Here is an 11,951-nt window from a genome sequence, read left to right as displayed (position 1 = left end):
ATTTATGTTGGAAAGGACCTTTAAGATCATCAAGTCCCACCATTAACCCAGCGCTCCCAAGTCCACCACTAACCCATGTCCCTAAGTGCCACATCTATGTGTCTTTTAAATACCTTCAGGGATGGTGACTCAACACTTCCCAGGGATATCAATGTAATGTGTATGCATTTTAGGGAAAAACACATGCATACATTTGCATGTAGCTGCGGGTGCAGCTGCGTGTACATATATATGCCATCATAAGTATCTGACTGCACTGCCAAGGGGGCAAAGAGATTGCAATATAAATGGGAATTTTGTTCTGGGAATTTAGTCCCTGTTAAATAGTTACATGTGCAACATAGAGTTCAGCAAAACAGGTAATTCAATATTCCAGCATATGGAATCCTGAGTTTTTATTTGCAGAGCAACCATTAGCCTGAGGCATAGTTTTCAAGTGTCCAAAACCACCTGATCTAGAAAAATGACAACATCACATGCTTTTCTTCCAGGAAAGATTCTGAAAATTCTTAATTTTGGTCTGGCCAGAAATATAGTAACACCAATCTTTCTCATCACACGTGGGTTCTTCTGCAGTAACGTCTAAAAACAAGAAGTGTAAAGAGTAGCAAAAAGGAAAACAAAAAGGCTAGCTAGAATTTTGTAAACCTGAAGAAAAACACAAACTCTAATTGCATTCACAATTAAAATCTTCCCAATCATTGCAAGCTAAGAAAGCTCCTGACTTTCTTTAGTTGGAGTAATTTTTTTTTGTTTTCATATGAACCGTATCGGCTCAGTCATTCCTTGATCTAGTTTTCATCAGTTTGCTTTTCCTGTATCATGTTCTTAGCAAAGAATTTCCACATGTTTACAGTAAAGAAATGTGACTTCTTACAGTATAAGGCTGCTTGTTTTTCTAGCTGGTATCCCTTGTCATATGCCCTGAGGGCTTGGTCTCTGCGAACCAATGAAACCCCAAAGAGCACTAATAAAACCTGGTAATAACTAACAGTGTCAAAACATTTAGGCAAAGAGGACAATGCCCTTCAGTGAGTCACACTTTACAGGAGTGCCTCTAAAGAAGGAAATGAGCCCACAGGACCGGGGTGGCTCTTCTGTGATTTCAGCAGCAAAACCTGCTCCATCCCTTGGGCTCACCGCCGTCGTCCTCTCCCCCCGGCCAGCGCCTCTAAACCCAGCTCACAGCATGCCCCTGACGTGGTGGTTGCATGCTGCAAATGAGGCAAGCTTCTCTATGTAGTTCAGCTCCTTTGGTGACAGGACGCTCACACGCCGCCAGCTAAACCCACCCTCAGGTCTGCACACCCATTAAAGAGCACTGGGAGCTGCTCAGCTGCTGGAGTCCAGCTTCCTGCTGCTTTCTCTCTCAGGCTTGGGTTTTCTAATCGAGCACAAACTACAGGTTAAGCTTTCTTTTACAAGAAACATCCAAAATATCCCTTTCTTGTGTAGATTTTCTATAGGCTTCAGTAAAGGGTAAACATAGACAGGTGCCGGCCCCCCAGAGCAGAACTCCACAGCATCTCTCCTCTTCATCCAGGCTGTCTTTTTCATGAAAATTATTCTATCTCTAGCTGAAATTAGCCCATACATCCAGGTGAGAGGTGCAAGCACATAGACATAAATGCATTCTGGATGGCTACAACAGCCCTGTTTTTGGGGGGAAAGGGGCAAAAAGTATGGGTCTTGGCCATTATTGGTACTGATGCCAAAATTCTCAACAGGAGCACACACAAGCAAAGGCATGTTACACTTTTGGTGCTGCAGAGGATATTAAGCTGTAAGACATGTTAGCTGTCCTGGATAAAAGCCCAGGCTTTTCCTCAGATACTTTTGTGCAATGTGGCTGCCATGAAAGCTGAGATCTCCCTCTCCTGGCAGCTCAGATGTCCATGCTGCTCTGAGCCCTGCCACCCTCTTTGCTCCATCGCCTCTGCAGCTTCAGGTTCCTCCAGCAGATGCATTTCCAGAGGCTATAGGGTAGCATATATCCTTGGTGAGAGCACATCACTCCTCTGAGATCCCCACTTGCATGGGGGAATCTGCAGCAGCTGCCAGGCTAAAGCCAGTTTTGCACCAGCATCACCCCAGACACATTAGACGTCTACAGGGTAGATCAAAGGGAGGAACAGGACTGCTTTGCCTACCTGGCAGGATGTGAGCCATGTCATATAGGGAAGTGAGAGGCTACATTAACCTGATGCTGAGCTGAATAATAATCCTTCTACATGCACACAGCACACACTCACTCTGGCTGAGCCCCTTACCACAGCATGCTCAGGCTGAGTTGCTTTGGTGTCCAACCAGCCCTGAGCACAGGCAGAGCTAGCACCATTCCTCCAGCCTGCCCCATAGCTATGTTTAATAGCTGTAAGTCTCAGGCTCTCCATGTCGTGGCACATTTCAATTGCTTCCAGCTGCTACAGACATGAGCAAAATAAGCCTTGGTAACAGGCTGCACTAGAAGGACTGAGACGTGACATCTCCCTCAGCTCATAATCCCAGTAATTGTTTATCAGGCAACAGAGAGCAGCTTGATCATGTCCAGTACGGACTAACTACTTAGCCCAGTGCTTGTTCCTTAATTGTGATAATCTTTCTTCCACATCCCATCTGTCTTTACACTTACTATCAAATCCAGACCTGGCACAATAGGCCACTTTGCTGGTTTCAGTGGACCTGCACTTTTGGATGCCAGTGTCGGATGTTGCCCTTCACCATCCATGATCCTACAGGGCTACTCATCAGCTGCTCTCTCTCAGTGCACATAAAGTAACCATTCATGCAGAGGCATCTGCTCCAAGTGAGCTCAGTGATCTTGGGCTGTTCCAATAACATTGACTAAATCCTTTCCCCTTTTATTTTCTAAATCCACCTACTGAAAGAAAGGCCACTTCAAAGGGAGAGACCCTCACCCTGCCTGACATCATGGCATGTTGAGATAATTCAGAACAGTTGTGATAAATATTCTGACTATTGGCCTCAAAAAATAAATGATGGGCTCACAGCAACATAAGATTAAACATGTTTCCACAATTGTCTGGGGAATTGTCTTGCTGACCATGTCCTTTCTTGCTATTTTTTACTGCCTGAAACAAACAGGAAACCTTAGAGAGTTGTTTGAAACACAGATGCAGTGCTTTAGAACCCACACACAAGGCAAGAAAGCTCTTTTAGAAGAGGGTTTTCACTTGTCAGGTAAGAAAGGACGTGTTTGTAGCCTCTGCACCACAGGCTCCTCTTGGTTCATTTAAAAGGGATACACTGCTGCTTACAAGGGATAATTCTCACTGTACCGTTAGCTTGGTGGAGGGAGGCAACAGTCAGGAAAGAACAAACCTGGGTGGCAAAAGCCAAAAGGATTTGCAGTAAGAGGAAGCATGGGCTGCCAAGCCTTGATCCCAGCCACCAGCTGTGTCAAAGAGCCTGGTACTCTGTAGGCCAGCCATGAAAACAGTCAGCCTTGACAAAGACCAAGTGGGAGAAGATGGAGCAAGCTGGGGAGTACAAAAACATGAGCTCAGAGCTGCAGGCAGGACTAGATTATGAAAAAAAAAGAAGCAAGAAGTAATTCATCAGAGCACCTCCATCTTAATTCAACTGCTTCTTTCCTTGCAATCCCATCCACTGCATTTCTTCCTTTGTTTCCCACTTCCATTTCTTCTTCAACAAGGATTTACCAGTTAGGTTCCCTTCCTTCCACAACACCAGAACAAGCTACCTTATTTTGCCCCCAGCAACTCCGCACACCTCTCTTTTAAGCCAGCCAGCCACCCTCCATTGCACCTGGCCTCCAGCCCATCGGATCTCACAGGATAAATCGGCTGTGAGTAGTTATGTAGATGAGTTTTCCTGGGGCAAGAACCAAACCTATACCCCCAAAACAGCCTGGTCATATGAGCCAGAAGCTGGTCAAACCATTTCAAAACTTTAGTCCTGTGCCCAGGTGTGTTCTCTGCTTAATATCCTAGCTAGGTCCAGTGCTGCTGGATGTGTGCTTTTCTACCAGCCTGCTTTCCTAAGCATTGCCTACAAGTAATTTCATTGGCTTTGCGTTCATTCCCTCCTATGACAATTTTACTTGTCAGCCAGCCTTAGCTGCTGACAGAGCAGTAGAGGTCCTAGCAGCATTTAGTTCCCAGAGTTGTGTGAAAACACACAGCCAGGTGGAGAGAGACCTAGACTGGTATCCCACTCCGGAAAATTCTTCAGTATGAGTTTGACCCAACTACCAGACAATAGAGCATTCACATAGATTAAGACCATCCTAAATGCCTCAACAGCAGGAAGTTTCATTTGGGCTTCATTAATGATTCAGTAGTTAGAAAGTCATTCTAGACAACCTACATATCATTAATAGCTATAGTTTTGGCGATAAAAATGTTCCTTTGTTCACAGTGACTTTTTTATTTTTCTTCCCTCTTTTCCTCACCTTACCTGCTTTCATAATCATGTTTTTTAAACCAAAAAAAGTCTTTTTTTTCAACCCTATGTTCCAATAGGAGCAAAAATGTATCCTCAGCGTAAGTCCTGGCTCTCCAGAGACCAGGCCCTATTACATATCTTGTCAAAACAAGACCTGAGGAATACCAGTATGGATGCTAACAAGTAACAGTATGGGAAAAAAGCCTGACACATCCCAGGACAACACAAAAGCAAACACCAGCCTGTTCAAGCAGTACATATACATACACAAAAGAGCTCAGCAATGGTCAGGAACCCTCCGCTCTGCAGCCCGATAAAGCAGACCGGCTGTCCCCCAGGGGCCTGCAGAAAAGGAGATGACTGTGTAATGTGAATTCCGCCTCCAATTTATGGATTAATTTTAAAATAACTGGAAATAAAACATGAAGAGGAATATCACCCACAGAGAGTAGTCTGAACTCTGCTTTCTATCACTTTCCTACAGCTCCCATTTATCTCTGTCAGCACAGAAAGCTTTCTGAATATGCCTGTACTATGAGTTACGCATCAGGCCAGGCTTGTTCCCAAGGCTGGGCTCGCCCACAATCCACGTTGTTTCAAGCCCATACGTCTGCAGTCCTCCACAGCCCAGAGCCTGAGGTCCAACCACTTACTCATGGGCCATACACAGCTTACACTGGCACAAAGCCAGATACAGCAAGGCATAGTCTACCAGAACTAGCTCGAATATAGGGCTCTTAAAGCACATTTTATTATACTTTTTTTCTAACGCATGCCCAGGGGCTTAAAATTAAGCAGTATCAGGAGGAGGAAGGAGGGCCGTGAAGCAGGTCACAGGGCTTAGACCATCTATTGCCTTGAATTCACCATATCTCCACCATCAGCCCTGCCTGCATTACCAGCTCTCTTTAATTTTCTACCAGTGCTGGAAAACATAGGTGGGCTGGTGTAGACTGACCATTAATATGTTTATCTCTGTATCATCCAGGAGGTTGAAGAGGACAATGTTTTTATTGCTAATGTTCATGTGACTGCAACTCCATAATTGCTGCCTTCAGTCATGCTGGGGAAGGGGGAAATCTGAGGCAAAATGTGGTTGAATTAGGTTTGTATGGTTCAGCTTCTCAGTAGCATGTGTTCTTTGTTACTCAGAACTGTCACAGAGAAGGGAAGACAATGCAAACTAAGAGCTAACTGAAGTTGCTGGTTTTGGACGGAAAGTTAGCATCATGCATTTGTCTCTACTCGCATTAGCCCGTGCTTCATGGGATTCCTAAAGCAGAGTTCACTGCATCAGCAAAACAGACCATGTGTTAATTTATACCCTTAGGATGGAAAGCAGTGAATCATTTCTAATGGTTCAGGTGCTCTACTCATAGCACTGAATTAATTCTGACTAGAAAGATGTAAAAAATTCCCTCAGACGATTTCAAGTATTTATTTCAGTTCTATTATTAAATAAGTCAAAATGAATGAGGAACTGACCTTGTGGTTAAATTGCTGGACTAGGACTGAGGTTCAGTCCCTGACTCAGCTCCCTACAAAACCACATCACTTAGCTGGCCCTTGCTGTATGTGTCCCTCCACTAAACTTTTTAGCAAACCACATACATGACCCTGGGAGATGCTCAGCTCTCTCCATGCATCGCTGACATCAAAGGGCCACATCCTGAAGGGGGGACATGGAAGGGAGGACCAATCTCTGGGGTTTCTTCCTTTTCTTGGGGAAAAGCCAGGCCAGACTGCAGACTAGCCCTCAGCGGGGCCACGCCACTGAGCACGGAGCTAGGTGGAGGAGGCTGACTGCCCTCTGGACTGGAGCCAACCAGATCCCCACCACTGACCCCATCTGTGCCAAGCATGGCAGAGCCAGAACCATGCCAGGAAGACGGTGCTGGGGCCACAGCAAGCACCACTGCTCAGTGCCAACAGCCCGTAGCGAGGACAGGAGGGAAAACCATAGCCAGAGACCTGCATTAACGAGACTGATTAACAAAAGCTGCTTATATCTAAACAAAAGCTTTCTGGTAATGCAAAATTAAACCAACAGTAAAGTAAGCAACACACATGTTAGAATACAGTCTAACACATGCTTTAGCATCTGTTTTATGTGAATTTGAACAGGCACCATCCTCTGTGACCAGTTCAATAAGGAACACAACTCTCATTCCAGCACAGCAACCCTGTGTATGTTTTCTCAACTTTTATTTTCTGCTACATTCACCTCAGCTACAAATTTCCCAGCAAAAATACAACAGATGTTTTATGTCACATTACAGGAAATCACAAAAGCCTCTAAAGTGACCCTGATTTTCAGATGCTTTCCTGACTTTCTCTAAGCCCTTTTTTCCCTTCTCATGCCTGTTAAATAGTTAATATTAGAGCTTTATAAAAGGCAAATGTAATTTTTCAGTCACAGTAAGGCTTTCTTGCTATGCCATTTATTTTCTCTGCATTTCTACAACAGAAGCTTTTTTTCCCTTTCTCTTTTATCACTGTAATTTCAGTAGTTTACATAGTGATATACACAGATATACCACAGCAGCACAAGAAGAGACGGAGATTCACAGCAATCCAAGTCACAGCGTTGTTTCAGAGACAGGTGCCCTCCTTTCCTCACTTCCTCAGACACCAGTCCTGACATTTTCTGCAAACTGCTGTGGGTCAGTTTAGTATCATGATGGAACTGAAATCTATGGACCACTGATGTCTGCACACTTTTCAGTAATTCCAGTTTCTGCTCAGTTGTTCTTTGCTACCTGAGAAATGAAAGCGCACAGCTTGTATTAGAATCAGAAGGAAGAAATGCATAACCCAAGTCTTAGCAAAGTCACTGTCCTCTCAGGCCAAATCAGAAAAAAAACCACATTTTCTGCCATTCCAATTATGCAGTCAATCCCAGCGAGCTTTTCCTGGAACAGATATCTGTGGCACCATTACTCAATAAATACAAAGCTATTAAGATATTTTCTAAACAAAACTCTGAAAGCACAACTTGGAATAAAGGCCCATCAGCAGCATGGCTCTGCCAGAGCTCCCCCACCAGAACATTTGCCACCATCCTGAGTGTGCTTTCCCACAGAGCCGTGTCCAGAGCTCACTCCAGATAACCACTCCTGCATTTGGTGGCACCCGCATTTCACTCCCTCCCACCCAGAAGGCAAATGCTTGATCTCTCTTGACAGACCAAAAAGCCCAAACTTGAAATGACTGCAGCTCTTTGCAGAGCACAGATTTAAGGACTTTTGCTTTCAGGGGGAAGGGATTTCTGGGCTTTTTTTTAAATCTACCATAGTTAAGTGTAATCTTGGAATAGCAAAAAGAAGTATGTCACTTAGAAAGAGGCACGGGTCCATTTTTGCTTCAATTTTCCCAAGTTCTCATTCAGTGGAACAAATGAAAAAAAAATTATCCTCCCAAATTTCTCTCAGACTTTCTCTTCTGAGTCTCCCTTAGCCTCACTAGGTTGCAGCAACAATCAGGTTTATTGTTTCACAGGTACATTTCCTAAGCATCTGGTTTTTCCTCATTCTCTTTCTTACCATGTCACATTTTCATTGAACGGTAACACAGATACCCCAGGACCACTGCTACAACTCCAGCTACACTTTATCCCCAGAGCTGTAACCTTTTAGATACTCTGATTTCACAGCTCAAGTCTTCAGGAGCATGCAATACTTCAGCAAACAAGCTTTGCAAGGCTCCTCAAAACCAAAAAACTTAATACACATTTAGAACTAAAAGAACAATAAATGTTTATACATGATTTTATGCCTTGGTTTTCTCACCATTTCTGCATGTTTTGCAGGGTGTAAATAAGAGCCTTTTCAACCCCTACCCAATAACCCCATATCCTCCTGCATGTGGCCTCTCCTTTCAATCCTAAAGTCTCTGGGTTTAGGTCTATTCTTCCTGAGGCTCCAGTTTCTCTCTCCTTCAGCTGTTCCTGCAGACTCCAACTTTGCTCTAGTTAATAGTTATTTATTTGCACCATTCCCTTGAATAATCCTGACCAGATTCACCAGGTGTTTTTTCTTCCACAATTTTGCTTTTTAGCTACCTGCCCCCATCTTTACAGCAGGGCAGTAGCCACGTACATGTGCAGTGGCGCCCTGCTCGAATATATGAGCATCCACTTTTTAACAGCCCTCACACGGACCCTGGCAGGGTCTAGTAATGTGTATTTTCACAACTAATGGAGACACGGTATGTTTTCACACATAACAGAGTTCACATGTTGATATCAAGACACCTCTTGGCCAAACCAAATACCATTGCACAAGGCTGACAAGTCAGGGGTGGATTTCCAGTACATCAAGACCACAGGCAGATCCACATGCACATAAACTCAAGTCCTAGGTGTGCTTCTGAATGTACAGGTGAGGCAGAACAACTGATGTGGCAGGATACATGTCCTCCCAGAGCACTCCTTTGAGCCACAGGTCCTGCAGGGGTGCCCTAGCCCAGGACACCCAGCACCACCAGCAGCCAAGAGGATGCCACCAGGCACAGGTGCTTGAGACACATGTTGAGGAGGTGCTCAGTGGGGTGAATCAGCAGGGCAGCATTTGGGACAATACAAGGCTTATGCATGCTGTCACCACCCCAGAGCTGCAGGCAAGACACTGACAGGCAGCAGCCTGCCCTGGCATGCCACATATTCCCCCCTTTAAACAGCGTTGAGGATCCATGCCTGCCTCCCACTGTCTTTGCAATGCTGTCATTTAACTCACACCTCTGTTTTCTGCTTTTCTCCCAGTTTTTCGTCCCAGAAAGCTTTCCCCTGTGCCTCTATAGCCTTTCTCTCTTTCCCTCTCTGCATGGCTCTGACCCAGAGGGTTGATTCTCACCCTCTGCCCACTCCCACAGCACTTGGTCTCCCTACTCAGCTCCCAGGCCATCCACCCACCCCTGCCTCTGGGTTGCAGTCCTCTCCTTGTGCTGTTTGCCAACATCTCCATCTCCCGGACACAGCACACACCGCACATAACTAAACATCTTTTTCTTCCTGGCTACAAATGTTATCCATTTTCTGCTTGATCCATGGTCTTCAGGGAACTTGAGGCTGTGAACTGAGGGCTTTTGGACTGGAGGCAGGACCCATGAATTAAACTTTTAAGGGGTCTTCACAAGGCGGCTGAATTAACAGAGCTGGCTTTTCCCTTAACAAGGTTATGCTTACCATTCAGAGGTCTTCACCTGCATTGGGAATAATTTGCAAATCTGCAAATAAGAAAAAAATAATCTTTGATTCCTGAACACTGAAATTCTGAAATTTTCATCTGCCAGCAGCCATACTCCCCCATGTTCCTATCCCTCCATCTCTTCCTAGCTCAAGCCTACCCAAGCTCGTTACTTCAAAGAAATCCAACATGCAGCTGGGACTCATTCAACACATGATGCTTGCAGGAGGGGACTTGAAATAGGCAAGGCCAGTCCCCTTACTCACCTCTCCAGTCTCTCCTGAGATGCTATCCTTTTCCCTGCTCTATTCCGCCCCTACTCCACCTCCCTTCACATGTTGATTTCTCATTTCTTTGTCCTGTCTCAGTGCTGAACTAAGGACTGAAATCATGTGTTGGTATGTCCTGAAACCAAGGAGCTTGATACATGGCTGGAACAAAAGTGCTAATTCACAATATTGACATTTACTATCTTGTGCCTCACTTTTCCCGTTAGTTTCAACTGCACATTTTAGTCCCCTGTGCTCTTCTGTAGCATTTCCATAAACTGTTACACACTTTGTCTGTCATCTAGGATGCTGCTCCACTTTTCCTGTGAGTGAAGTGATTCCTGTGCAGAGACCCTACTGGTACACTGGAGGTGGGGTGAAACCAGCTGGGTGTCAGGCAGTTCACTAATACATACCAAAACTCATCATGCAGGGGACTTTCCAGTGCTGTGACTGTTACCAGAATATTCTGAGCAACCTAGCACATACATGAAGAAACAGCCATATAGAATAGCTTTGCAAGCAAGATCAGGCTTGGGTATATACATGGTGATGTTGATGCCTTGTCCAAAAGGGGGGGCATCAAGGGAGGGAGGCTGACTCTTAACACTGCCACAGGTGGGTGCACCACGAATTAGTTATTCAAAGTAATTAAAGTGCTCAGGCAACTCACAAGACACATTTGCTAAGCTTTCTGGCTCATTTGCCAAATCACCAGGCTGCTGGGGGTAGACTCTGTTTCAGATGACAGGTCTTAAACAAAATATCTGATCCAAACAATCTGCATATTAGAAATTCATCAGGGAAACTAGGACCACACCAGCTTAAGTGGAAGGAAAAAAAAAGGAGATACTCTGCGAACAGTGTGCAGCAATGGTCCTGAGAAAAAGACTGCATGTATTTTTGGTGGGAGTGCTTACAGGCTCGGAACTGTCAGCAGGGAAATGCCCTCCTGTTCCTTGATCCTGACAATGGTCAGGACAACAAGGCTTTGCACATAATACTACAAAATAGACTTGCACAAAAACACCATGCAACTCCACAATTCACCTCCCCTAATGGAAACAAGTTTCACAGCTCTACATATTGCCCAACTTTTTCAGATGGAAAGTAGTGACATGATACACCATGGTCAACTCTTGCTACCTATTCCATGGCAACACAATGTTCTGCAGAAACAAAGCGCTACTGGTATATATAATTTTATTAGTGAGAACAGCTGCAGTTTATTTCCAATATGAGACAGGGGTACAATGCAGCCCCATTCGCAGGGCATGGGCACTCCCACACCTGCAGAGCCCTGGTGAGCCATACCTTATAGCACCACATACCAACTGGAATGGCCATCAGGCAGGCTGCAGACATCACAGACCAGTTTAAGGACAAACATGTTTCCTTTAAAGCACAGGAGAAGTGAAGGTGAAAACCTAAGGACAGGTTGGGAAAGCAAGTCACAAAGAACACAAACATATGCGTGGCAAGCCACAAAAAAACGTGTGGCAATTGTCAACCTGCGGCCAGGCCTCCCTCCCAAGCACAACGCCAGGAGGCGTGAAGCACCACGTACAAACAGCATCTGCTCGCTACGCGGGGGAAAACCAAGTCTCTGAGAGAGCAGAGAAGCACGAAGCCCCGCGCCCACCGGACACGCAGCGCGGACACGCAGCGCGGACACGCAGCGCGGACACGCAGCGCGGACACGCAGCGCGGACACGCAGCGCGGACACGCAGCGCGGACACGCAGCGCGGACACGCAGCGCGGACACGCAGCGCGGACACGCAGCGCGGACACGCAGCGCGGACACGCAGCGCGGACACGCAGCGCGGACACGCAGCGCGGACACGCAGCGCGGACACGCAGCGCAGGCCCGAACCTCCGCCCTCAGCGCAAACAGCGGACGCCGGCGACCCCGCCCACCCCGAGGGCAGGGAACGACCGCGCCTCTTCCGCGCGCCCGGCCCCACCCCCTGCCCCCCCGCTGGGGCGCCTGCGCACTTCGCCCGGCGCATGCGCGCGGGCCGGCGGGCGGCCTGCCCCGCCCTTCTCCCCTCCCCTCCCACCCCCACCCCC

The 11,951-nt window shown here is 46.3% G+C and overlaps 1 long non-coding RNA gene across 1 annotated transcript; it reads right to left on the bottom strand.

Moving 5' to 3' along the window:
- Positions 1-6,616: 6,616 nt before the first annotated feature.
- LOC130142654 (uncharacterized) lies at positions 6,617-11,583 on the bottom strand. Its single transcript, XR_008819477.1, has 3 exons — positions 11,195-11,583; positions 9,611-9,651; positions 6,617-7,187 (listed from the first exon to the last, which is right to left on the bottom strand). It is a non-coding gene; the product is annotated as an uncharacterized LOC130142654 (long non-coding RNA).
- Positions 11,584-11,951: the final 368 nt, after the last annotated feature.

Source organism: Falco biarmicus, chromosome Z, assembly GCF_023638135.1.
Source record: "Falco biarmicus isolate bFalBia1 chromosome Z, bFalBia1.pri, whole genome shotgun sequence".
In the NCBI taxonomy this organism is placed as follows: Eukaryota; Metazoa; Chordata; class Aves; order Falconiformes; family Falconidae; genus Falco; species Falco biarmicus.
The sequence above is the reverse complement of the archived record's forward strand: the minus strand, read 5'-3'. Positions and strand labels throughout refer to the sequence as shown.